The 25,134-nt window shown below is 36.1% G+C and overlaps 1 protein-coding gene across 7 annotated transcripts in view; it reads left to right on the forward strand.

Moving 5' to 3' along the window:
- Positions 1-25,134, forward strand: part of LOC123563085 (uncharacterized) — a 77,148-nt gene that overhangs the window by 34,290 nt on the left and 17,724 nt on the right. For 4 of the 7 annotated variants that reach the window (XR_008368061.1, XR_008368071.1, XR_008368064.1 and 1 more), the window contains 3 exons: positions 721-862; positions 12,462-12,579; positions 15,707-15,786. The gene's annotated coding sequence lies outside the window, so the exon portion shown is untranslated. Of the gene's footprint in view, positions 1-232; positions 863-12,461; positions 12,580-15,305; positions 15,423-15,706; positions 15,787-25,134 lie in introns of those variants that run through there. The other 3 variants (XR_008368070.1, XR_008368072.1, XM_045355662.2) reach the window with 3 other exon arrangements.

Consider the following 25,134-nt stretch of genomic DNA (forward strand, 5'->3'; position numbering starts at 1 on the left):
GTAATATTTCTTGTTCAGTCTAAATATTTTATTTTCATGCATGGATTCACTTCCAACAAACTTTGCATAAAATTTAACTATAATAAGAAAATATTTTGACCCTAATTTTAAGGTACATATAGGAGATTTAAGGTAATTATTATATTGTTTAGTGGCTCCTTATAATTATGTGCATCTAATATTTCTATGGGGTTTTTTTTATAAACATTTTGAAAAATCTCTCTTTTCGTAGTGTGAAGCAAGAATCGAACAGAATGGTTACAGACCATTAATTCAGAACTGAGGAGATGCAGGTCTCTGATCTACATGCCGTTTGAGGGAATTGTGGAATTTTGGATTTCATGGCAGTCATAGAAATCTTTAATAAATAACCAGATAATTTATATTATGAATCAATTAACAATTACAAGCTGCAGTTAGAGTTACAGAATAGCTGAACAAATACTATTAGTTAAAAACAAACAAACTGATCTTTCATTCATAAAAGAAATTTTACAGTTCAAGGGAGCCGACTCAAATTTTAAAAAACAACACTAAAATGCCCTTGCTTTCACAGAAATTGTCGCCTTTCAGAATGTAATCAGTTTTATAGTTTTGGATAGAGTATGAACTATATTGGCATTTTAGATTAGATAGATGCCTCAATAATTACTATAAAATTTTATGCAACATTGTATTTTCATAACCAATTAACATCTACCATATCATATATTTATACAGGTCTGTAGGACTGTGATGTGTGTACCAGTCTATCAGGCTATCCCATTCTGTCCAGTCAACAAATTGGCAATGGCTACATGGATTCTCAAGTGACTTGGCATTACTTTTCACAGTAACAAAGATAGATTGCAAAAGCTTTTAGGTAATTATACCCCCACAAACAAAGTTTTAGGGTGTATATAGGAGTGAGCTTGTCAGTCCGTCGGCCAGCTCGTTGGTTTTCATGGTTTCCAGAATAAAATGCAGTAACCTATTAAAGGCCTCACAGATTTAAATAATTTTTGGTACACAGGTTTAACATCATAAAATGCATGTCAGATATGACTTTGAGGTCAGTAGGTCACAAGTCAAGGTCACAATGATCAGGAACAGTTAAATGGTTTCTGGATAATAACTTGTGAACACTTTGGCCTAGGATCATAAATTTTGGACACAGATGTAACATCATAAAATACAGGTCAAGTTTGACTCTGAGGTCATTAGGTCAAAGGTCAAGGTTACAATGACCCAGAACAGTTAAACAGTTTCTTGATGATAATTTGAGAATGCTTGGGCCTAGGATCAATAAATTTTGATGCACAGGTGTAACTTCATAAAATACAGGTCGAGTACAACTTTGAGGTCAAAGGGTCAAGGTCACAGTGACCCGGAACAGTTAGACCATTTCCGGACAATAACTTGAGAACACTTGAGCCTAGAATCATGAAAGTTGATAGGAAGGTTGGTCATGACCAGCAAATGACCTCTATTGCCTTTGAGGTCAGTAGGTCAAAGGGCAAGGACACAGTGACTGTAGAGTGAAACCATTCCGGACAGTAACTAGAACACTTCGGCATAGGATCATAAAACTTAATATGGTGGTTGATCATGACCAGCAGATGACCCCTATTGATTTTGAGGTGAGTAGGTCAAGGTCAAGGCCACATTGACCCAGTAGAGTAAAACTTTTTTTGCAAGGTTAACAGATTTAGATCATTTTGATACACAGGTGTAACATCGTCAAATATAGGACAAGTTCGACTTTGACATTGACTTACTTCTCTGACAAGGCTGTATTGTGGGGGTATAAATTGTCACTCCTGTGACAGCTCTAGTTTTTCTTCGTTGATTGAAAGCCTTTTAAGTTCACCTGAACACAAAGTTCTCATGGTGAGGGTTTAGGATCATTGGATGTTTGTCGTCCACCCATCAATCAAAATTTCTTTTAATAGCATCTCCTCCTAAACAATTATGCCAATTTCAACTAAACTTCACAGGATTGTTCCTTGGGAGATCCAGTTTCAGATTTCTTAAAATCTAATCATCATAGCAGAATTCTAGTTGCCATAGAAACCAAAAGGGAAAATTTTATTATCTTCTAGAAATCGCTGACACGACTTTGAAATAATTTAACAAAAATTTTCCTTGGTTGACCTCTACCAAATTCCTTCAAATCATTTTGTTCCATTAAAAGACATGGCCAACACAGGGTAGGGCTAGTTTTCCTAATTTTGGCTATATGGAAAACTTTGAAAATCTTCTCTGAAACTGCTGGCCCAATTTTAAAATAATTTCACAGCAATTTTCCTTAAGTGCCTCTTTACCAAATTCCTTCATATATTTCTTTTTTCATTAAAAACCATCGGGGCAGAGCTAGTTTTCTCATTGTGACTGTACGGAAAATATCTGACTGGATTTGAAAATAATTTAAAAGCAATGCTTCTTTGGTGGCCCTCTAGCAAATTCCTTCAAGTTGATTTGTTTCGTTAAAATTCATGACTGCCAGGAAGTGGGGCTAGTTTCTCTTAAAGGCTGTACGTAAAATTTTGGAATCTTCTCTCATACCACTAGTCAGATTTCTATATAATTTAGGATAAATGGTTCATGGGCAACACTTTTCTAAATTCCTCCATGCTACGTTGATTTGTCAAAAAGCAACATGACTGACGGGACAGGGCAAGTTTTCTCATCTCGTTCAATTCTAAAATAATTTCACAGCAATATTCCTTGGATGATCATGTACCAAATTCTTTCAAGCCATATCATTTCTTAGTTTCTCTATATGGCAGTATGGAGACCTTTAAAATCTTTTCCTCTGAAACTGCTGACCCAGATTCAAAATAATAACAGTAATAACTAAAACTGCTTCGAGAGGCAACACAGTTTGGCTTGCCAAGTCTTCCCTGTGAGCCTCTGTAATATCTACAGTGCAACCTCTGTTGAGCAACACCTTTTGGGAGATACAAATATTGACTGTTATTTAGAGGTTGTTGTTCTGGAGAGGTAAATTTGATAGTATATTTCAGGTAAGGGAAATTTTGATGATATTGTTATAGAGAGGTTTTTGCTTAAGAGGGGTCCGCTCTGGAGAGGTTGTACTGCACATATATACAGTTACAAATTTTTAAATGTTCAGTGACAGATTACGTATATAGAAAAATACATGAGTAAGCTAGAAAAATGGAAATACATGACACAGCATGATAAAAAATTCCTGAATGTGAATGAAAATGATAAATACTAAAGACTGTAGGGACTCTAGAAGTTTGTTGCCCACCTGAGAACCACCATTTGGTTTAAACAGTATTTTATTGATATAATTACAATTGTTACAATTTTACAAATATACAAACAATGAGGATTGAGTAGGAAGCTATTTATAAGTATTTTTAGAAACTCTCTCCCTGAACCACCATTTAAGATAGTTACTTTTAAACAAGTGCTGTCTGTCTGTCTCTCACAAAGTTTGTCTGCGCAACTCGCTCTGACACCACCAGGTGGACAAACTGATTTACACTAAACTTGAAAAGTGATCCTTTCCAAGCCTGGTAGTGCATATTATTACCATTTTCTTGTGCTGTGATTTTCAGTAGAGTTTTGGCCCTTGGTTCATTAAATTTTTATTGGGCAGATTTTCACCAAACCTTACAGGAGTCATCAGTGCCAAGCCTTACATATATTTGTTGATATGTACTAGTTCTTTGAATTTCAGTAGGTTTATGGCCCTTGATTTGTCATATTATACAGTGTTTACACTACTTGATGTTTACAACTGGGCTGAAGTTCACCAAACCTGAGGGATCAGTGTGAAGCATAGTTGTACATACTGTGAAATCATTTAATTTCGTGGGCATGAAATTTCGTGGTTTTGGTCAAAACGGCAATTTCATGGGGATATGAATTCGTGGATATCAAGTTTTGAACTTGAAATGAATGGGAATTTTACTTGTTCGTTGGGATTAAATTTCGTGGATTCATTCAACCACGAAATCCACGAAAATTAGTCCCCCACGAATATTAATGATTTCACAGTATCATCAACTGTTTCCGGTGTATAGATTTTGAGCAGAGTTATGACCCTTGATTTTCCAAATTCTATGATGTCTGTGCTACTTCTGCTCTACCACTGGTTGAAATTCCACTAGATTTCACAGGAGTGATCATTGCCAAGCCTAGTTGTGTATATCATTGAAATGTTGTGGTTCAGTGATTTTTACTGGAGTTAAGGCCCTAAGTTTATGGCATTTTACAATGTTTGCGTGTTATGTGATGGGAGATATACAGTTTCCATGAAAAACAATATCTAGTTCCTAAATTAAATATAAAAAGTGAGTTCCAAAGTTTAGATCCCGAATATGTCAAAAAATGTCTTTAATATGCAAGTCTGCTTTGCATGTCAAAGTCATACTTGTTGTCAGAGAGGCTTTTTTCGGGTCAGTTCTACAGGATGGCTAAAATAAAAAACAAAGAATGACATATTTCTTGAAACAGTCTTTGGATGCAAATAGAATATTAGGTTACTGTCTTTTTAACTTAAATTTATACAGCAAGTTGGAGAAAGGTTTATCCACCCTAGGCTCTGCCGAGGGGAGTCAGATTTTCAGAGATGGGCTTTTTATTTTGCAACCAATAAAACCTGTTAAGAGCAAAATATTTGATAAAATAGCTTTTCGGTACAAAAATAATCTATTCACATTTTACTGAATTGTAAATCCCCCTGCCCATCCCTCTTTTCAGTTAAACACAATAATTAATTGCTTATATATTGCAATAAAAACATTAACCCTTACCTTACAATTTGACTTCTGTGTAATATAAATCATGGTTGCTAACCTGGCATTCACAGCATACAAAACAAGTGATGACATTTCAACTTTGACAAAATACAGTCAAATTGAAATGCAATGTCCGCAGTCTCTACCTTGATCTGCTCCATTTCTGGTATGAAAATAAGAATTCAGTGAAAGTCTTTCCACAAAGAATGGCTAACATCCATTGAACATTTATGATAAATACCTGCTTAAAAGATATTAAAAGCACAAACTTTGCCAAAGCGAAGGTCAGTTGACTCAGACTTAAAAACTGTCTTTGTAATGTTCCATACTGAGGTAGAATAGAATAGAATTGAATAAATGCTTTATTTTATGGTGGCAGTCATAGTGGGAGGGCATGATGAACTGTGTGAAATATCATCACATCTGCTGAAATATTGAGGGCTGCTAGGGCTTAAAATAGAAAAAAAATTGAAACACTTCTACTCATGAACTGCTTGATAGATATTCATCAGCCTTCGTCTATAGGATCATTATAAGATTCTCTCTGTAGCATCATTGTAACATCTTCTCTCAGATTTGTTCAGATGTGAGCAGTTGGCCCCATTATAGGGCTGATGGAGCTAATAATAGAAAAAAAAACTTTAAACATCTTCTTTTGATGAAATGTATAAAGATATTCATCAGTCTTGGCCTGTAGCATCATTGTAAGGTCCTTTCTCAAATTCATTCAGATAGGAAAGGGTTGGGGGCACTTGGCGCCTTTAAGGAGCTGCCAGAGCTAAAAAACAAAACAAAAAATATTGACCAAATTCTTTTAATGCCCTGCTTGGTGGATCATTTTAAGGTTCTGTCTTGCATTTATTCCAATGGGAGCCCTGTGTCCCTTTTAGTTGCAACCAGAGTTAGAAATAGAAGAACACTAGAAGTTCTCATGGTCTGCTGAATATATTTTCATCAAACAGTTTCTGTACCATCATTGCAATATCCTCTCTCAAATACATTTCAATCTGGTTACTTGACCCCTTTGAGCTGGAGCTCAAAAAAAGCAAAATATTTAACTGTGTACTTCCTCAAGAACCTGCTGAGTGTATTTTCATCGAACTTAGTCTGCAGCATCATAATAAGGTTCTCTTTCATTTGTTCAAATTGGGACGCTTTGCTCCTTTTGGTGGACGCAAGTTAAAAAAAAATAGAAATACATTTAAACAACTTCTTCTTGTGAACCACTTGAACTGTAGATAGCAATATTAAAAGGTCCTCTCTTTATCTTGTACAAATGAGGGCACTTAGCCTTTTTTATGGAAATTAGAGATAAAGATTGAAATAATTCTTAACAACTTCTCATGATGTGCTTGTTAGACCTTCATCAAACTTGGGCTGTAGCATTCTTATAAAGTCCTCTATTTAACTTCATCAAAAAGGGACCCTTAGCCCCTAAAAGGGGACACTAGAGCTAAAAATAGAAATGTCTGTATACCGGTATGACTATTCCTTGAACTGCTTGAACTGGAGAGCTTCAGTAAACTTGGATGAGAAGCATCTTTGTAAGGTCCTCCTTCAGGTTTGTTCAGATAGTGGTACCTGAACCTGTTTTATGTTTTTAGCCCACCATCATCAGATGATGGGCTATTCAAATCACTCTGCATCCGTGGTCCGTCGTCCTTCCGTCCGTCTGTTAACAATTTCTCGTTATCACATCTCCTCAGAAACTGTTGGGGTTTTTTTTAACCAAACTTTGTCAGAATGATGTATTGATACCCTAGCTGTGTCACCCTGAAAATCATACTGGTTCAAAAAAATTTGAGTGAGTTATGGCCCTTTGTTTATTTTTATAATTATCCCCCAACGATGAAATCGGGAGGGGGGTATTGAAATGGCGTCGTCAGTCCGCCCGTCCGTCCGTCCGCAGCCATTTCTCAGTAACTAGCAGGTAGAATTTCATGAAACTAGAAATAAACATGAACCAGCATACTGCGATGATGCCCGGAAATTTTTTGTCGGATTGGTCAATTTTCCTTAGAGTTATTGCCCTTGATTTAATGAAAAATCTACATCTCCAGCCATTTCTCAGTAACAAGCTGGTAGAATTTCATGAAACTTGAAATAAATATTAACCAACCTACTTAAATGATGCCAGTCATTTTTTTTTTTTCAATTGGTCAATTTTCCATAGAGTTATTGCCCTTTAATTGTTTAAAAATCTACAGATTTATACATAACAATTAACAAACCATCCCAATGGTAGAATTTCATTAAATTTCTTTCATTCTTTTCCATGAACCTTTAGTATAAACATGTGAAGTTTTGTACCCACACCTGGTCACCACCTTGCCTTGGTCACCCCCCTCCCATCCCCCCCCCACCCAAAAAAAAAAATCCTTTTTTATTATTTCTTTTTCAAATCTTCCATGAATATTTATTAGCATGCAGAGTTGTACCATTGCCCCACCTCGCTCTCCACTCGGTCTTTCACACCACCCTGATCATGCGTCCCCATCCCCCACCCAGTTTGTTTGTTTTGTTTTTTTTTGTTTTTTTTTTCATTTTTAATTTTCAATATTTATAATCAACAGGGGAAATTTGTACCCTCATTGGCCACCCCCCCTGCCCCCCCCCCCCCATCTCCGCTGCCCCCCTCCCCCCAAAAAAGCATTCATTTTCTGTTAAAATGATTTTGACTAATGAAATTATTTGCTTCTTAGTAACATCCATAACTTTTTGCCAGAAATATTTTTTTACCATTCCTCACCTCGAGCCCTTTCGGCAGGGGATACCAATTCATCGAATTTGCTTGTTTACATAGATTTATATAGGGAAAAACTTTGAAAATCTTCTTGTCCAAAACCACAGAGCCTAGGGCTTTGATATTTAGTATGTAGCATCATCTAGTGGTCCTCTACCAAGATGATTTAAATTATTTCCCTGGGGTCAAATATGGCCCTGCCCCAGGGGTCACATGGTTTATATAGACTTATATATTGAAAAACCTTGTCCAAAACCACTGGGCCTAGGGCTTTGATATTTTGTATGTGACATCATCTAGTGGTATTCTATTAAGAATGTTCAAATTATTCCCCTAGGGTCAAATATGGCCCCGCCCTTGGGGTCACTTGGTTTACAAAGACATACATTGTATAGGGAAAAACTTTGAAAATCTTCTTGTCCAAACCACAGAGCCTAGGGCTTTGATATCTGTAATGTAGCATCATCTAGTGGTTCTCTACCAAGTTTGTTCAAATTATCCCCCGAGGGTCAAATATGGCCCCGCCCCGGGGGTCACAGTGTTCATATAGACTTACATTGGGTAAAGCTTTTAAAATCTTCTTGTCAATAACCTACAGCACTCAAATTTGATATTTAGTATGTAGCATCATCTAGTGGTCCTCTACCAAGGTAATTTAAATTATTTCACTGGGGTCAGATATGGCCCTCAGGCCCGTGCAGAAATATTTTCCTGTTCTCAGGAAATCCCAGGATTATCCTAGGATATCCTGGGATTCTTTTAGCAAGGCTGCAAAAAGGTCCTGAAGACAGGACTTTAACACTAAAAGGACTTTTGATAGAAAAATTGTCCTGTTCACAGGAAAAAGACAGGACTTTTTCTAAAAGATACAGATTGAAAGATAGTAATTAATTTGAAACATGATCTTGTAATGGTGTAATAAGTTAATTACATCCTGGTGTTGAAGACCCATGTTTTGGGAGAAACTGTATCATTAAGCACTTGTGCTATGGTGTTGTTGGTGTAACGGGAATATATTTTATAAATTTGTGGTAAGTTAGCAAATTATTTCTGTATAAACTTATAGAAATAATACTAAATGTACTCCTTCATTTAATGATTTTACAAAACAATAAGTTATTTAGAAAAGTAGTTTTCTTTAAAATCAGTCAGAGCATTAAAAAGTGAAATGTGTTACTACAGTTAAGGTAATCTGTACATGTTTGATCAAAGACAGTTTCACTCTAGTGAACAGATCATAGAATGATGAACGTTTTGCTCAGTATGAAGCTGATGATTCTGACTAAATAGTAGTACTTTCGCCTAGTTTGTTTTTTTTTTGCCATGAGTGCACATATTTGAGCTGATTTAAGATGTGCCTAGAAATTAATATTTCTGCTATGACAGGTTGTATTGTTTCAATGTACATGATGTATGCTTTTTAACTACAAAATATTTTTTTAATATTAGGAAATGATAATCCTTATATTCTTACTGTAAATACTATTGAACTTTAACAGTCAATTTGTTAATTGTATTTCCCGCCAAAGAGAATTTCAAATCATGTTTTACAAGGTATTCAATTATATGTTCTGGGGTTTCCTGAAGACAGGACAATTGTCCTGAGATTTCCTGTCATCAGGAATTCCTGGGATTTCCTGAAGACAGGACAATTGTCCTGTAATTTCCTGACATCAGGAATTCCTGGGATTTCCTGAAGACAGGACAATTGTCCTGGGATATCCTGACTTCAAGAATTCCTGGGATTTCCTGAGAACAGGACAATATTATACTTTTATGTCCTGTCTTCAGGAAATCTCAGGACATTCCTGGGATTTTCAGGATAGCAGGATTGGAATTCTCAGATGTCCTGTTTTTTTCCTGTTCATAGGAAAATCCTGGGATTGTCTCATTCCCATTTAACAGCATGAAAAGTCCCAGGACTATCCCAGGAATTCCTGAGATATTTTCAGGACATTATCCCAGGATAGTCCTGGGACTTCCTGGGATAATCCCAGGATTTCCTGTTCCATTTTCGCACGGGTGCCCCAGGGGTCACATGGTTTATATAGACTTATATAGGGAAAAACTTCGAAAAACCTCTTGTCCAAAACCACTGGGCCTAGGGCTTTGATATTTTGTATGTGATATCATCTAGTGGTCTTCTACTAAGATTGTTCAAATTATTCCCCAAGGGTCAAATATGGCCCCGCCCAGAGGGTCACTTCGTTTACAAAGACTTGTATAGGGAAAACCTTTGAAAATCTTCTTGTCCAAACCACAAAGCCTAGTGCTTTGATATCTGTAATGTAGCATCATCTAGTGGTTCTCTACCAAGTTTGTTCAAATTATCCCCCTAGGGTCAAATATGGCCCCGCCCCGGGGTCACAGGGTTCATATAGACTTACATTGGGTAAAGCTTTTAAAATCTTCTAGTCAATAACCTACAGCAGTCAAATTTGGACTACTTGTATAGTTTTGAGTGGCAAGATGAACCTTGACATGAGTTGACCTTGATTTTGACCTAGTGACCTACTTTCACATCTCTGTAGCTACAGCCTTCAAATTTGGACCACATGCATAATTTTGTGCACCAAAAAAAAACCATTGACATTGACCTAGTGACCTACTTTCACATTTTTAAAGGTACAGGCTTCAGATTTGGACCACATGCATAGTTTTGTGTTCAGAAATGAAATTTGACCTTGATTTTGACAGAGCGGCCTACTTTCATATTTCTTAAGCTACAGCCTTCAAATTTGGACCACATGCATAGTTTCGTGCACCAAAAAAACTTTGACCTTGACATTGACCTAGTGACCTACTTTCACATTTTTAAAGGTACAGGCTTCAAATTTGGACCACATGAATAGTTTTGTTTTCTGAAATGAAATTTGACCTTGACCTATTTTCACATTTCTCAAGCTACAGCCTTCAAATTTAGACCACATGCATAGTTGTGTGTACCGAAATGAACTTTGACCTTGAAATTGATCTAGTGACCTACTTTTACATTTCTCAAGCTACAGCTTTCAAATTTGGACAGTGTTGTGTACCGAAATGAAATTTGACCTTGATTTTGACCTTGAGCTGGTCTTGAAATTTGGAACATTCAAAAATGGCTCAATGGTGGGCGCCAAGATCACTCTGTGATCTCTTGTTATACTAAACACATCTGTTACCAGTCATGGATCAAAGTGTCATTCAGATATTCAAGATCATATAGTTATGGTCAGGTGAGTGACTGAGGGCCGCTATGGCTGTCTTGTTTTGTGTAATTTCCCATTTTCTGTATTGCTAATCAGCAATTCTTCAGTCACTTGTTTCAGTTGGTCCTGTCGTATAATGACTTTATGAATTCATAATACTTATTTAGATAAGCATATTTTATCATCTTGTTTTTCGGTCAGTTATAAGTCATCGGTCAGTTAATAGTCACACACAAAGAATTTCGGAATGCTACTTAAAATAATTTCAGCACTTGGTCATATGAGAAAGTGACAGGTCATGATATCTCGCCCAGGTTAACTACCCTCTGTCCACGTCATGATTGTTGTTTTTGTTCAGTTACTAATTGTTTTGACAAGCTGACTAAATAGGAATTATGGCATGTTTATTTTCTAATGGTCATTTGCGTGTGTGCTCCGAGAAAAACATTTTAGTCATCCGATAGACAGTTTTCCTTAAATACAGCATACTTTGAGGCAGAGCTTTAGTATCATGCTGGTACTCAGTTAGGTTAGATGCGTATGTTCGATACTAGCAAAATGAATTAGTTAGATAAAGACCGAGGGCAATTAACGTTGAAGTAATTATGTCGAAGAATAGAAGTTCTGTTAATAACTGTGAAAATGTTAGTGAACTGTGTTAGACAATTATAAAGAAAGGCATTGATGTATATATTACCTTAGAACTTAGTACAATATTAAATAGTAGTTATTATAGTGAACAGTTGTTGTTGTTGTAGTTAGAATAGTGAACCTAGACCCTGTTACACCACAGTCCAATGCTGCTATCAGTTTCAGAAAGAAGAAAATTGAAAACAAAGAAAGCAATTGTCTGAAGATTAATTGTTTTAACAAAGTATCACATCACACACTTTGAACAACTGCTACAATACACAATTCTGATATAAGGCAGAGATAAGTAACCCATCAGTGGAGCTTCATAACCCTTGAAATATTTCCAGCTTAATAGCCATTGAAATTTCATATATAGTTGATGTAGACTTGCATTTATAGGTGACACATATTTATAGGAAACACATTTGAATTGTAAATATTGTCTTGTATTCTTTGCATTAATAAACTTCCCTGAAATCCCGAAAATAAGCCACCATTTCACTACAGACAAAAAGGGCTCAAAAATTAGCCGCACTCAAAAATAAGCCGTGTAATTTTTCATGTCAGTAATAGTATCAATGACTTTGTTAGGACACCATATAAGATCGCAAAAGTTACCAACATGTACATAGCAGATTTATTTCCAAATGTAGTAGCAATAAAATATACTTTAGAATAAAAGCACCTCTTGTCATGTCAATTCTATTAATTAAAATGACTGCTCTTTATTACACAATGCAGTGTTTATCGTTGTTAAATTATAGGTGTATTTGTTTCTTAGGCCAGACAAAACTTTTTATGGGTAATTATCTGTTAGCATCAGATTATTTTCAGGAAGAAATTGCAACAAATTCTAACAAAACAAATATATCAGAAGTATAAGTATTAACCAACGTCAGTGTTTTTACTAAAAAGCAAAAATATGACGTCCATATCTGCAGTATTTCGGTACTCGAAAATATGCCAGTTTTTAAACCGTTACTGAATATATGTACTCAAAAATTCGCCGAACTCAAAAATAAGCCAGTCTCAATAATAAGCCACCAAATCCTTACGAAAAATTAAAATAAGCCATGGCTTATTTTTGGGATTTCAGGGTAGCTTTACGTACATCATACGGGGAAATATCTTTTCTTTTTTTAGAAAAATATATGAAGTAGAGCTGTCTGCAGTATGCCAGAGACACAGCAAGAAGTACACATTGTTTTGCACAGATTCGTGTTTCACATGTTTGGCCATGAAAGACTTGTCATAGAATAAGGTAAGAATACCAGGTATGTACCCACTGAAAAAAAGATGCGTAAACAAATCAATATGGCCCATTGTCTCATGTGATGCCAGTGATGATGGGGAACAACCATTATAAGAGATGAAATGAATTTGCTAGAAAAAGGTAACAACTAAACTGCTTGACTGTAAAAATTGTATTTTATGCCTAGTCTCTCTGGCACTGACTTCCGTGTCCACAGTTCAGTTGTTAAAAGTTTTCTTGCAATTTCATTTCATCTCTGTTATTACTTGATGGCTTTGCTTCAGACTTATAATAGTTGTTCGCCATCATCACATCGCATGAGACAAGGACCATAACTCTCGCACCAGTAATACATGAATTAGGCCCCCATTTAATTTTAATTTAAAAAATTGAGCATTTTCACCCTATTTCAATTATTACTAAATAAAATTTCATTCAGACTTCACATACTTGTTTCACATCACCCATATCATATGACACAAAGTTCTTTTCTATGGCAGGAATATAATTAATTTAGTCCCTTTTTGTACTTTTGTTTGTTTGTTTTGGGTTTAACACCGTTTTTCAACAGTATTTCAGTTATGAATCGGCGGGCAGTTAACCTAACCAGTGTTGCTGGATTCTGTACCAGTTCAAACCTGTTCTCTGCAAGTAACTGCCAACTTCCCACTTAAAACAGAGGTGGAGGACTAATGATTTCAGACACAATGTCATTTATCAAATAGTCACAGAGAACATACACCCCGCCCGAGGATCGAACTCGCGATCCGTAGACCGACGCTCTACCTACTAAGCTAAGCCGGTGGGCACTTAAAAATTTTAGTAAATGTTTGGTGCCCTTTATCTTGGTTATATAACTAAATGGATTAGACTGTAACAGTTGTCTAGTTTCATTCTTCATGCTGGGGGTATTAATCACTACAGTGATGGCTCTAGTGTCTTCAGGTATGCCCTGTTTTGTTATCAAGCATGGAAATAGTCATGCTTTCTATTTCGTCTTACAGCTCTTGCTTCTTTCTGGGGTTGACAAAGATTTGGGGCACAACCCCCCTAGATTTCTCCACTTACCAGAGTTTATATTGCAGAAATTTCACCCATAAACTGTTTTCTTTCCTCTGCTTTATGACTTCAGTGATAGCTCTAGTTTTATCAGATATGCCCCATTTCTTCAGTGATAGCTCTAGTTTTATCAAATATGCCCCATTTCACTTTTTAGCATCAAATTTGTCTGGCTTGCTGTCTTTATGCATTATTGGCTTCCTATAGTGTCATAGCAGGTTTAATGTTACGGGGTAATTCAGTGCTATAATAATAGCACGTGGCTCTAAGGGTCAGTGGGTTTGATTTGTGTCCAAATGTGAAACTGGTATATAATATTGACATACACGATATGGGTTGAATTCTATCCAATTTATTACAACCATATTGTATGTTAGTGTAGTACAGCAGCATAGTCTGAAAACAAAGGTTAAAAGATAGTCAATAAACGGTCAAACATAGTAAAGCAATACACAATTTATAATGCACATATTCCTGTAAGTATCATATATTCCCATTTAGAAACATAGCAACACAAGGGTCTAGTGGCCAAATAACTTTATTTGTCCTATAAGGTATGTAACTCTTATAACACATGTAGTTACACATGTGACTCCTCTATGAGATGAACGATCCACAACTGTATAACTTCACACTTCACTCAAACCAGTGACTGTTACTTTATACTGCAAAGTTAATGTTAGCAGTGAATAAAATAGAAAGATCTGATTGGAGAAATACAAGTAGCATTCTGAAACTTATTAGTATTATTATACCAGATTCGTTGAGCGCCCTTTTCATATGAAATATACGTTCAAGGGCGCTTAAGTTGAATAATAATATTATCATTAATCAAGCGATTTCATATTGGCCTAGTTATTTGTCCTTGGGCAGTCGTATTTGCCCTTGGCCTACAGCCTTGGGCCAATACAACAATCCTTGGACAAGTAACAAGGCCAATATGAAATCGCTTGATTAATAACATTATACTATAAACCAATTAATAAACTACAACAGGACAAATACAAACCATTGAAAATGCAATTTCTTGACCACAGGTAAAACACATCTTTACAACAAAGACTAAAAGTTTTTTTTCCAAACAATTCCAAAGCATGGCAAACAGGTAACTCTTGACAGGTTAGAGATACAAGGTTGACAGAATTGTCTCCCTTACCTAATCTAAGACTGTACTAAAAACTAACCCTGTTACATAAAATTTTTACGACAGTCATACAAAATATTTAACTAAATGTGAGAACTTTTTTTATATAAAGCCATTTTCTAGTAAGAACTCTTAACCTAGAGATTACCTGCAAAACCTTGTCTTTGAAGCCACCTGTACTCCGCAACTGCTTGCTTTATAGCAGCCAGTCTGCTAACTTTCTAAATTGACATTTTGTTCTAAATTAACTTCAGCAGCTATCTTCCATAAGCAGTCACATTGTGCCACTCATTTAGCTGGCTGTTTAATTAAGTTTTTCCTCCTTTTTATAGACAGGAACTGATTTTATACAGATCTGGAAAATTGATTCTATGAGTGAAGGGAAGTAACTCAATTAAACATTTTCATACTAATATTATTATGGTAATCTTGCAGTTTCCTTCCATAAATATCGCATTGAAATATTAAATAATACAGTATTTTAATGAACTGTAAGTGTTCGTGTGTCTGTTTATATGGATTTATTTTGTAGTGAAAAAAGTGAGAGAGAAAAGCTACATACCTAGAAGTTCAGCCATACAGGCCTGTAGGTCTTGGCAGGGTCTTGTGAGATATAAGGAGTTGCATAGCGGATTTAATGCATAACATAAGAGACTTAATATCTGAACTTAAATTCATCAGTCTTAAACTAGGTTCTAAAATTAGGTAGAATGAGATTAAATATGTTTGTTTGCTTTTTCTAGAAATCCCAGACACTCCAAGCCTGCTCGATAGCAACATGAATTAAATACATTAGTGATGATGAGTTAACTGTTTGTTTGGTATTGTTTATGTTAACATTGATCTTTCTAGTGTTCCTTAATTCCCTACCAGTAGTTAATTTTCTTCACATGAGCTAGGGAGTTAACATCACATTGATGTTTTGTGTTACAGATAGCCACACAGATTTGAACCAACAACCTGATAGAAAGTTTTACCTGTTGTGTAAACAGGATGAGCCGGCTTAGTGAAAGGTATATTTGATATATATAAAACAATGATGAAATGAGCCATGAACCATATAAACATGTATAATTTTTAGCTTGACTTTACAAAGTATATGGAGAGCTATCCTACTCGCATCGGTGTCTTTCCTCGTCCCCACCTTGGTTAAAGTTTTTTTACACATTCTCTTTTTTCCCCTTATCTCTGTAATTACTTGATGGATCTGCTTTAAACTTAAAATAGTTATTCCTCATCATCACCCACATCATATGGCACAAGGGCTATAACTCTTGCACCAGTATTTCATGAATTATCTCCCCTTTTTTACTTAGAATTTCAGGTTTAAGTTTTGATGAACTTTCACTCTATCTCAGTTATTCCTAAATAGATTTGATTCAAAGTTAAAGTAATTGTTCCACATCATCTCCCACATAGTATGACACAAGGCCCATAACTCTGGTACCAATATTTAATGAATTATCCCCCCTTTTACTTAGAATTTCAGGTTAAAGTTTTGATGCACTTCCACTATATCTCAGTTTTTACTAAATGGATTTGATTCAAACTTAAAACATCATCACTCATATCATATGACATAAGGCCCATAACTCTGGTACCAATATTTAATGAATTATCCCCCTTTTTAGCTGACCAGAGCCAAAGGCTCAGGGTGATCTGTTCTGATCACTCACTGTCCGGCGTCAATCGTCCGTTGTACGTTGTCAGTCCGTAAACTTTTACTTTAAACGACATCTCCTCATAAACCGCTAGGCCAATTTCATCCGAACTTCACAGGAATGTTCCTTGGGTGAAGCTCTACAAATATTATTCAAAGAATTGAATTCCATGCAGAACTCTGGTTGCCATGGCAACCGAAAGGAAAAACTTCAAAAATCTTCTTCTCAAAAACCAGAAGCCCTAGAGCTTAGATATTTGGCATGAAGCATTGCCTAATGGACCTTTACCAAATTTGATCAAATCATGACCCCGGGATCAAAATTGACCCCGCCCCAGGGGTCACTTGATTTTACATAGGAAAATCTTAAAAAATCTTCTTCTCAAACACCAGAAGCCCTAGAGCTTAGATATTTGACATGTAGCATTGCCTAGTGGACCTCTACTAAAATTGTTCAAATCGTGACCCGGCCCCAGGGGTCACTTGATTTTACATAGGAAAATCTTCAAAAAATTTCTAAAAATAAACCAGAAGGCCTAGAGCTTAGATATTTCATATGTAGCATTGCCTAGTGGACCTCTACAAAATTTGTCCAAATCATGACCCCAGGGGTCACTTGATTTTACATAGGAAAATCTTCAAAAATTTTCTAAAAATAAACCAGAAGGCCTAGAGCTTAGATATTCACATGTAGCATTGCCTAGTGGACCTCTACAAAATTTGTTCAAATCATGACCCTGCCCCAGGGGTCACTTGATTTTACATAGGAAAATCTTCAAAAAATTTCTAAAAATAAACCAGAAGGCCTAGATCTTAGATATTTGACTTGTAGCATTGCCTAGTAGACTTCTACAAAATTTGTTCAAATCATGACCCCCAGGGTCAAATTCACCCCGCCTCATGGGGTTACTTGATTGTACATAGAAAAATCTCAAAATTTTCTAAAAACAAACCAGAAGGCCTAGAGCTTAGATATTTGACATGTAGCATTGCCTACTGGACCTCTACAAAACTTGTTCTAATCTTGACCCCCCCCCCCCAGGGTCCAATTGACCCTGCCCCATCTGGTCTAGGCGCGTAATGGCTGCCAGGTATTTGAACACTAATTTTTCACTTGGCATGGCACCAGAGGTCTAAATTAAAGCTAGTTTCTGTTTAAATTTCATTGTGGATGTATTTGTGACATTTTGGTAGGAAAAATATGAGAGCAGGTTGTATTTGGTGAAGTGAATCTCAATTGTGGTATGAGTAGTACTTCCAGGTCACAGCAGTGTGATTTTGATGTCAGTTTACAGTAAGCAAATGTGACCAGAGAAATCTCTCTTAGAAGATACATGAACCCTACTTTTCTCTTCATTTTATATCAGTTTTATCATAACTCTTTAAAATAAGGTAAGGATTTGTTCTCAGAAATGGGTCTAGCTATGTTTGGTAGCTTTTTAAAAAACGTCAGTTTTATATAGAATATATACGGAAAACTATTTAACTGGTAGTGACCTATATCTCAGTTTTTAGTAGGGATGGCAATGAATATTCGAATGTTCGTTCATTACACAAATTTTAGAATACTGTTTCACTATTCGAATATTCGGAAAAAGTATAAGATCATGAAAAATAAATAAAATCCAAATGAAAGAACTGAAAATGTTTGTTTATCTGATTTGTCAAATCCCGCTTTCATTATAGATTCGCACGAAAATGGCTTCTCTCTTTGTCAGACATGTCATTTTGTATATTAGCGTACCGAGATTGTACATCGCTATGGTGATGACAGTGTACCTTGTAGTTAATACCTTTAGAAAATTTTAATGGTCACAAATTGATGTAAATCCATTAGAAGTCGCCTTGTTTTCGGTAGTTGCGAACCGTGTGTAATTAAAAATGATCAGACATCACTTGAACTAGATCTAATTACTTGGATTTCAATCCAAGTCGATATAAGACGTATCTGAGTAAAGAAAAATGTCGAAAAGTATAGAAAACAAGTCAAATGGGATGCATATGATTTTTTTACGTAAATCAGATTATCTAAATCAAAGAGGTATAAAATACTTTTTTATCAATATAAATCAATAAACTGTCAAATTTGCATAATTTAAGCATTCTTGAGAAACCCTGACTTATTTAAATTTAAGTCATGATAATTAAAGCCTAATATTAAGACAGACATAAGACTTATGTAGATTTGCAGACAATATATGGGTTATCTCAATAAAATTATCAAAGTGATCAATAAAATCAATCTGATTGGTAATATCGATCATTATTGATTAATTTTAAAATACGTATTTGAACGTTGTGGGCATGTTGGCAAAAGTTAGGACTCTTTTTGCAATACCCGAAAGAGCACTGTATCGTTGAAGAATGTATGTTTGGTTCTTACCGGAAAGAGCACTGAAATCATTGAAAAACATATATTTGATTATTTTATACGCTTTTAAATGGTAAATGAAGTCATTATAATGAAAATCTGCTCTTGAGCTGAAGAAACAGCTACAACCGAAAAAAAAACGTATTCGGGTTCATTTTAACGTTGTTAATCGTATTTTTATTTCCAAATACGTCAAAATCAACAGTCCAATTTATAACCTCAAAAAAGGCACTTATCTAATAACAAAACAGGCATTCGCTGTAAAGATAAACCCGTATTTGAGGCAATGAAATTTTTACCCGTTTCAATACGCTACAGGCAATTGCTGTAAAGATTGGCCAGGTGCGCAAAGGATATAAAGGCAAATAACAAATATTTTATACTCCAAAAGATGAACAAGCGATGCAAACGATTTGTCAGTTTAATTTTGTCAATGACTGAATTACTTCTAGTGTAAACAAAAGTAGAATAAATGCATGTCACTGATTAGGGTATGAAAAACACGTAGAATTCTGAGCTGATTTGTTGATCACTTGATGACCTAATATTCAAATGTTCGGAAGGTTGACCGAATATTGATTACCAAAAACGCTATTCTTTGCCATCCCTAGTTTAGTATTTACTAAACGGATTTGATTCAAACTTAAAATAGTTGTTCAACATCATCTCTTACATCATATGACACAAGGGCCATAACTCTTGCACCAATTTTTCATGAATTATGCCCCCTTTTACTTAGAATTATGTCTCCCACCACACAGTGGTGTGGGAGACATATTGATTTACTCCAGTCTGTCTGTGTGTCTGTCTGTCTGTCACAAAGCTTGTCCGCACTCTAAGTCGAACATTTCTCATCCGATCTTCACCAAACTCCAACAAAATGTGTCTGCCAATAAGTGTTCGGGTAAGTTCGATAACTAGCCAAATTGGCCTAGGCACTTCGGAATTATGGCCCTTGAATTACCAAAATCACTCAGATTTCTTGCATAGTTTTACCTCCAAACCGACCCCTATACTACTAGTAGTATAGGGGGTCCTTTTAGTGTCAAGAAAGTGCATGCACATATGGATTCAGTAAACAATATATAAAGACTGACTAATTATTTAGATGATTAGGCAGTTGTGGGAGACATGCGCTTTTCTCAAAAGCATCTCTAGTTTAAGGTTAATTTTGATGCATATTTACTATATATCTGTTATTATGAAATGCATTTGATTCAAACTTAACTCCCTGGGGCCGATATTGTAACCTACCTGCCATGGCAAAATAAGAATAACTACCTGATGTCGAAGAACATTATCTGATCCTTATCATAATCACACTCGCATACAGTCAATTGAAATCATGCAGGAAAACATTATTGACATGGGTGTGAAATAGAATAAATTAACAAAAGCTTCGAAGTTTAAACAAATATTTTTATATCCAATTTAGTCCGTAGCTTATATCCAATTAGAACAATATTTTCACATCAAAATATTCACAATTTAACATGCCTATTGCGTTTAAGAAATATTTAAACATTTCTGATTTTCTTAGTTTTTTTAGCATGTAAATGAAATTATTTTCCAATACATAGAAATACATTATTAAAAAAGAATATTTACATCAGCATTACTCGAAATTTACACCCGTTTTTGTGTAAATATCAATGGGTTTTTAGCTTGACTATTCAAAGAATAGTCTAGCTATTCTACTCACCCTGGCATTGGCGTCGGCGTCACACGTTGGTTAAAGTTTTGCATCCAAGTACATACAGCTATCATTTGAAGGCATATAGCTTTGAAACTTCTTTTTAGCTCACCTGAGCACAAAGTGCTCAAAGGTGAGCTTTTGTGATCGCCCTGTGTTCGTCGTCCGTCCGTTGTCAACAATTTGACTGTTAACACTCTAGAGGTCACAATTTTGGCCCAATCTTAATGAAACTTGGTCAGAATGTTACCCTCAATAAAATCTTGGACGAGTTCAATATTGGGTAATCTGGGGTCAAAAACTAGGTCACCAGTCAAATCAAAGGAAAAGCTTGTTAACACTCTAGAGGTCACAATTTTGGTCCAATCTTAATGAAAGTTGATCAGAATGTTATCCTCAATAAAATCTTGGATGAGTTCAATATTGGGTCATCTGGGGTCAAAAACTAGGTCATCAGGTCAGATCAAAGGAAAGACTTGTTAACACTCTAGAGGTCACAATTTTGGCCCAATCTTAATGAAACTTAGTCAGAATGTTACTCTCAATAAAATCTTGGACGAATTGGATATTGGGTCATCTGGGATCAAAAACTAGGTCACCAGGTCAAATAATACGAAAATCTTGTTAACACTCTAGAGGTCACAATTTTGGCCCAATCTTAATGAAACTTGGTCAGAATATTGCTCTGAATAAAATCTTGGACGAGTTCGATATTGGGTCATCTGGGTTCAAAAACTAGGTCATCAGGTCAGATCAAAGGAAAAACTTGTTTACACTCTAGAGGTCACAATTTTGACCTAATCTTAATGAAACTTGGTCAGAATATTACTCTCAATAAAATCTTGGACCAGTTTGATATTGGATCATCTGGGGTCAAAAACTAGGTCACCAGGTCCAATCATAGGAAAATCTTGTTAACACTCTAGAGGTCACAATTTTGGCCCAATCTTAATGAAACTTGATCAGAATATTACTCTCGATAAAATCTTGGACGAGTTCGATATTGGGTCATCTGGGATCAAAAACTAGGTCACCAGGTCAAATCAAAGGAAAAGCTTGTTAACACTCTAGAGGTCACAATTTTGGCCCAATCTTAATGAAACTTGGTCAGAATATTACTCTCAATAAAATCTTGGAAGAATTCGATATTGGGTCATCTGGGATCAAAAACTAGGTCACCAGGTCAAACTAAAGGAAAATCTTGTTAACACCCTAGAGGTCACAATTTTGGCCCAATCTTAATAAAACTTGGTCAGAATGTTACTCAGTAAAATCTTGGACGAGTTCAGTATTGGCTCATCTGGGGTCAGAAACTAAGTCACCTAGTCAAATCAAAGAAAAAGCTTTTTAACACTGTAGAGGCCACATTTATGACTGTATCTTCATGAATTTTGGTCAGAATGTTAATCTTGATGGTCTCAAGGTCCAGGTTTAATCTGTGTTATGTAGGATCAAAAACTAGGTCACCAGGTCAAATCAAAGGAAAAGCTAGTTTACACTGTAGAGGCCACATTTATGACCATAACTTAATGAAACTTGGTCAGAATGTTGATCTTGATGATCTATTGGTCAAGATCAAATCTTGGTCAGGTGGGGTCAAAAACTAGGTTACAAGATCAAATCAAAGGAAAAGGTTGTTAACACTCTAGAGGCCACATTTATGACTGTATCTTCATGAAACTTGATCAGAATGTTAATTTTGATGATCATTAGGTCAAGTCTGAATCTGGGTCATGCAGGGTCAAAAACTAGGGCACCGGGTCAAATCCAAGGAAAAGCTAGTTAACACTTTAGAGATCACATTTATGATCATATCTTTATGAAACTTGGTCAGAGTGTTAATCTTGATGATATTTAGGTCAATAGGTCAGGTGAGCGATACAGGGCCTTCATGGCCCTCTTGTTTCTTTTTCTAGGTCAATTTCCAACCTCCCTGGGCCAAGTTCCATAACTCTGACATGTATTTTGAGCAAATTATGCCCCCTTTTGGACTTAGAAAATTCTGGTTAAAGTTTTACGTGCAAGTTACTATCTCCATAACTAATACAGATATTGAATTGAAACTTCACATGTGCCTTCAGGGTTATAAAACTAGTTGATAGCATCAAGTCCCATAACTCTGATATGCATTTTGGTCAAATTATGTCCCCTTTTGAACTTAAAACTCTTGATATTTTAACATTTTTGGTAATATTTTCCCATTTCTGGGACAATATTTTGAATAGTCGAGCTTGGCTGTCTTATGGACAGCTCTTATTTTTATGTATGATCTATTTCTAAACATGTACACAAATGCTGTGTGTCATGCGCTGAGACAGTTGTTGCAATATTTACATCCATCTATGAACAATTATTAAATTATGAAACATGCCTTTATTTACATATACTTCCGTATTTTATGAAACATGTTTTGTTGTGTTATTTTTTATCTGTTTGTATCATATGCAGTGTAAGTGTACACATTTTCAGCCTTCTAAATCTTAACATTTTCCGACCATTCATTTCTCTGATAATGGAATTTCATCGTTGGAATCGTCATCCGACGGAACTGGTATGTCAGAATCAGCATGATAATAAATATTTTCTTCATTTTAAGAAAGATCTCTGGCCGACAACATTATTTTACTCTTTTTGAAATACAGTATGAACGAACCACAGCGCTCAGTAGGTAAGAGCGTTGGTCTACGGATCGCGGGGTCGCGAGTTCGATCCTCGGGCGGGGCGTATGTTCTCCGTGACTATTTGATAAACGACATTGTGTCTGAAATCATTAGTCCTCCACCTCTGATAATTCATGTGGGGAAGTTGGCAGTTACTTGCGGAGAACAGGTTTGTACTGGTACAGAACCCAGGAACACTGGTTAGGTTAACTGCCCGCCGTTACATGACTGAAATACTGTTGAAAAACGGCGTTAAACCCAAAACAAACAAACGAACCACAGCAGTTTTCATCTTTTTTCTTATTTCCTTTACAAAACTGCATAATTACAAACACTTATTTTAACAAGGGAACTAATTATTAGCACAACTAGTAAATATAACATCTAAGAAATAATAGCCATTATGCGAAATGATTTTGCTTTTGTCAGGATTATATAAAATTAACAAGTACATGTCACAGTCAGCATGATCTCGGTGCAGCGACTATACTCGTCAATCGCCATCCTGGGGAGTCCTGATAATGTGCGTATAGTAACATATCGATGCTACAGGGGTAGAATATATAACGCCTATAGTCGCATTTCGGCCCCAGGGAGTTAAAGTAATTTTTCCTCATCATCACCCACATCATATGACACAAGGTGCATAACTCCTGCACCAATATTTTATGAATTATGCCCCATTTTTGCTTAGAATTATACTTGTATAGTGTTTTGATACATTTTGTCTTTATCTCTCTTATTACTTAATATTTTTGACACCGGCTCAAGCTTTTGTGCAATATCTTCAGCAACTATTGGAGTCATTAAACACTCCAGAAACAGCTCCAGTTTCCTCAGATGTGCCAAGTTTCACTATCCAGCATCGAAATAGTCAAGCGCGCTGTCTCCTATGACAGCTCTTGTTTGTCAAGCCCACTTGCGGAAGGGAAGAAATAGTTGTCTGCCCCCACTGGGTGAGACATACTGCTTTTGCCCTGTCTGTCCGTATGTCACACTACATTTCCGATCAATAACTTGAGAACTATATGACCTAGAACCATCATACTTTATAGGGTGGTAGGGCTGCTGGATTAGACGACCCCTATTGTTTTTGGGGTCACTCCATCAAAGGTCAAGGTCACAGGGGCCTGAACATGGAAAACCATTTCCAAACCACTTGACCCAGAATGTTGAAATTTCATAGGATGATTGGTCATGCAGAGTAGATGACCCCTATCGATTTTATGGCCACTCTGAAAAAAGGTCAAGGTCACAGGGCCCTGAACATGGAAAACCATTGCCGATCATTTACTACCCAGAATGTTGAAACTTCACAGGATGATTGGACATGCAGAGTAAATGACCTCTATTGATTTTTGGGTCATTCTATTAAAGGTCAAGGTCACAGCAGACAGAAAATTTGAAGTTCATTTCTGGTGAATAACTTGAGAACCATTTGACATAGAATCTTCAAACTTCATAGGGTGATAGGACTTACAGAGTAGATGTTTTTGGGGTCACTCCATCAAAGGTCAGGTCACAGGGGGCTGAACATAGAATACTCCAATCAATAACTTGAGAACCACTTAACCCAGAATATTGAAACTTAATAGGATGATTGGACATGCAAGGTAGATGACACCTATTGCAGCCAACCATCAGTGTCTCTTTGACTTGAGCTCCTGTCCCATATTAGTTGTTTGTTTTGGGTTTAATGCCAGTTTTTATGGTATTTCAGTCATGTAACGGCGGGCAGTTAACCTAACCAGTGTTCCTGGATTCTGTATCGTACAAACCTGTTCTACGCAAGTAACTGCCAACTTCCCCACATGAATCAGAGGTGGAGGACTAATGATTTCAGACACAGTGTCGTTTGTCAAATAGTCACGGAGAATATATGCCCTGCCCGAGGATCGACTTCTTGCCTCTACGACTATGCATTGGGGGAGACATGCGCTTTTCTACAAAAACATCTTCTAGTTGTCCAAATGGCTG

Source organism: Mercenaria mercenaria, chromosome 2, assembly GCF_021730395.1.
Source record: "Mercenaria mercenaria strain notata chromosome 2, MADL_Memer_1, whole genome shotgun sequence".
In the NCBI taxonomy this organism is placed as follows: domain Eukaryota; kingdom Metazoa; phylum Mollusca; class Bivalvia; order Venerida; family Veneridae; genus Mercenaria; species Mercenaria mercenaria.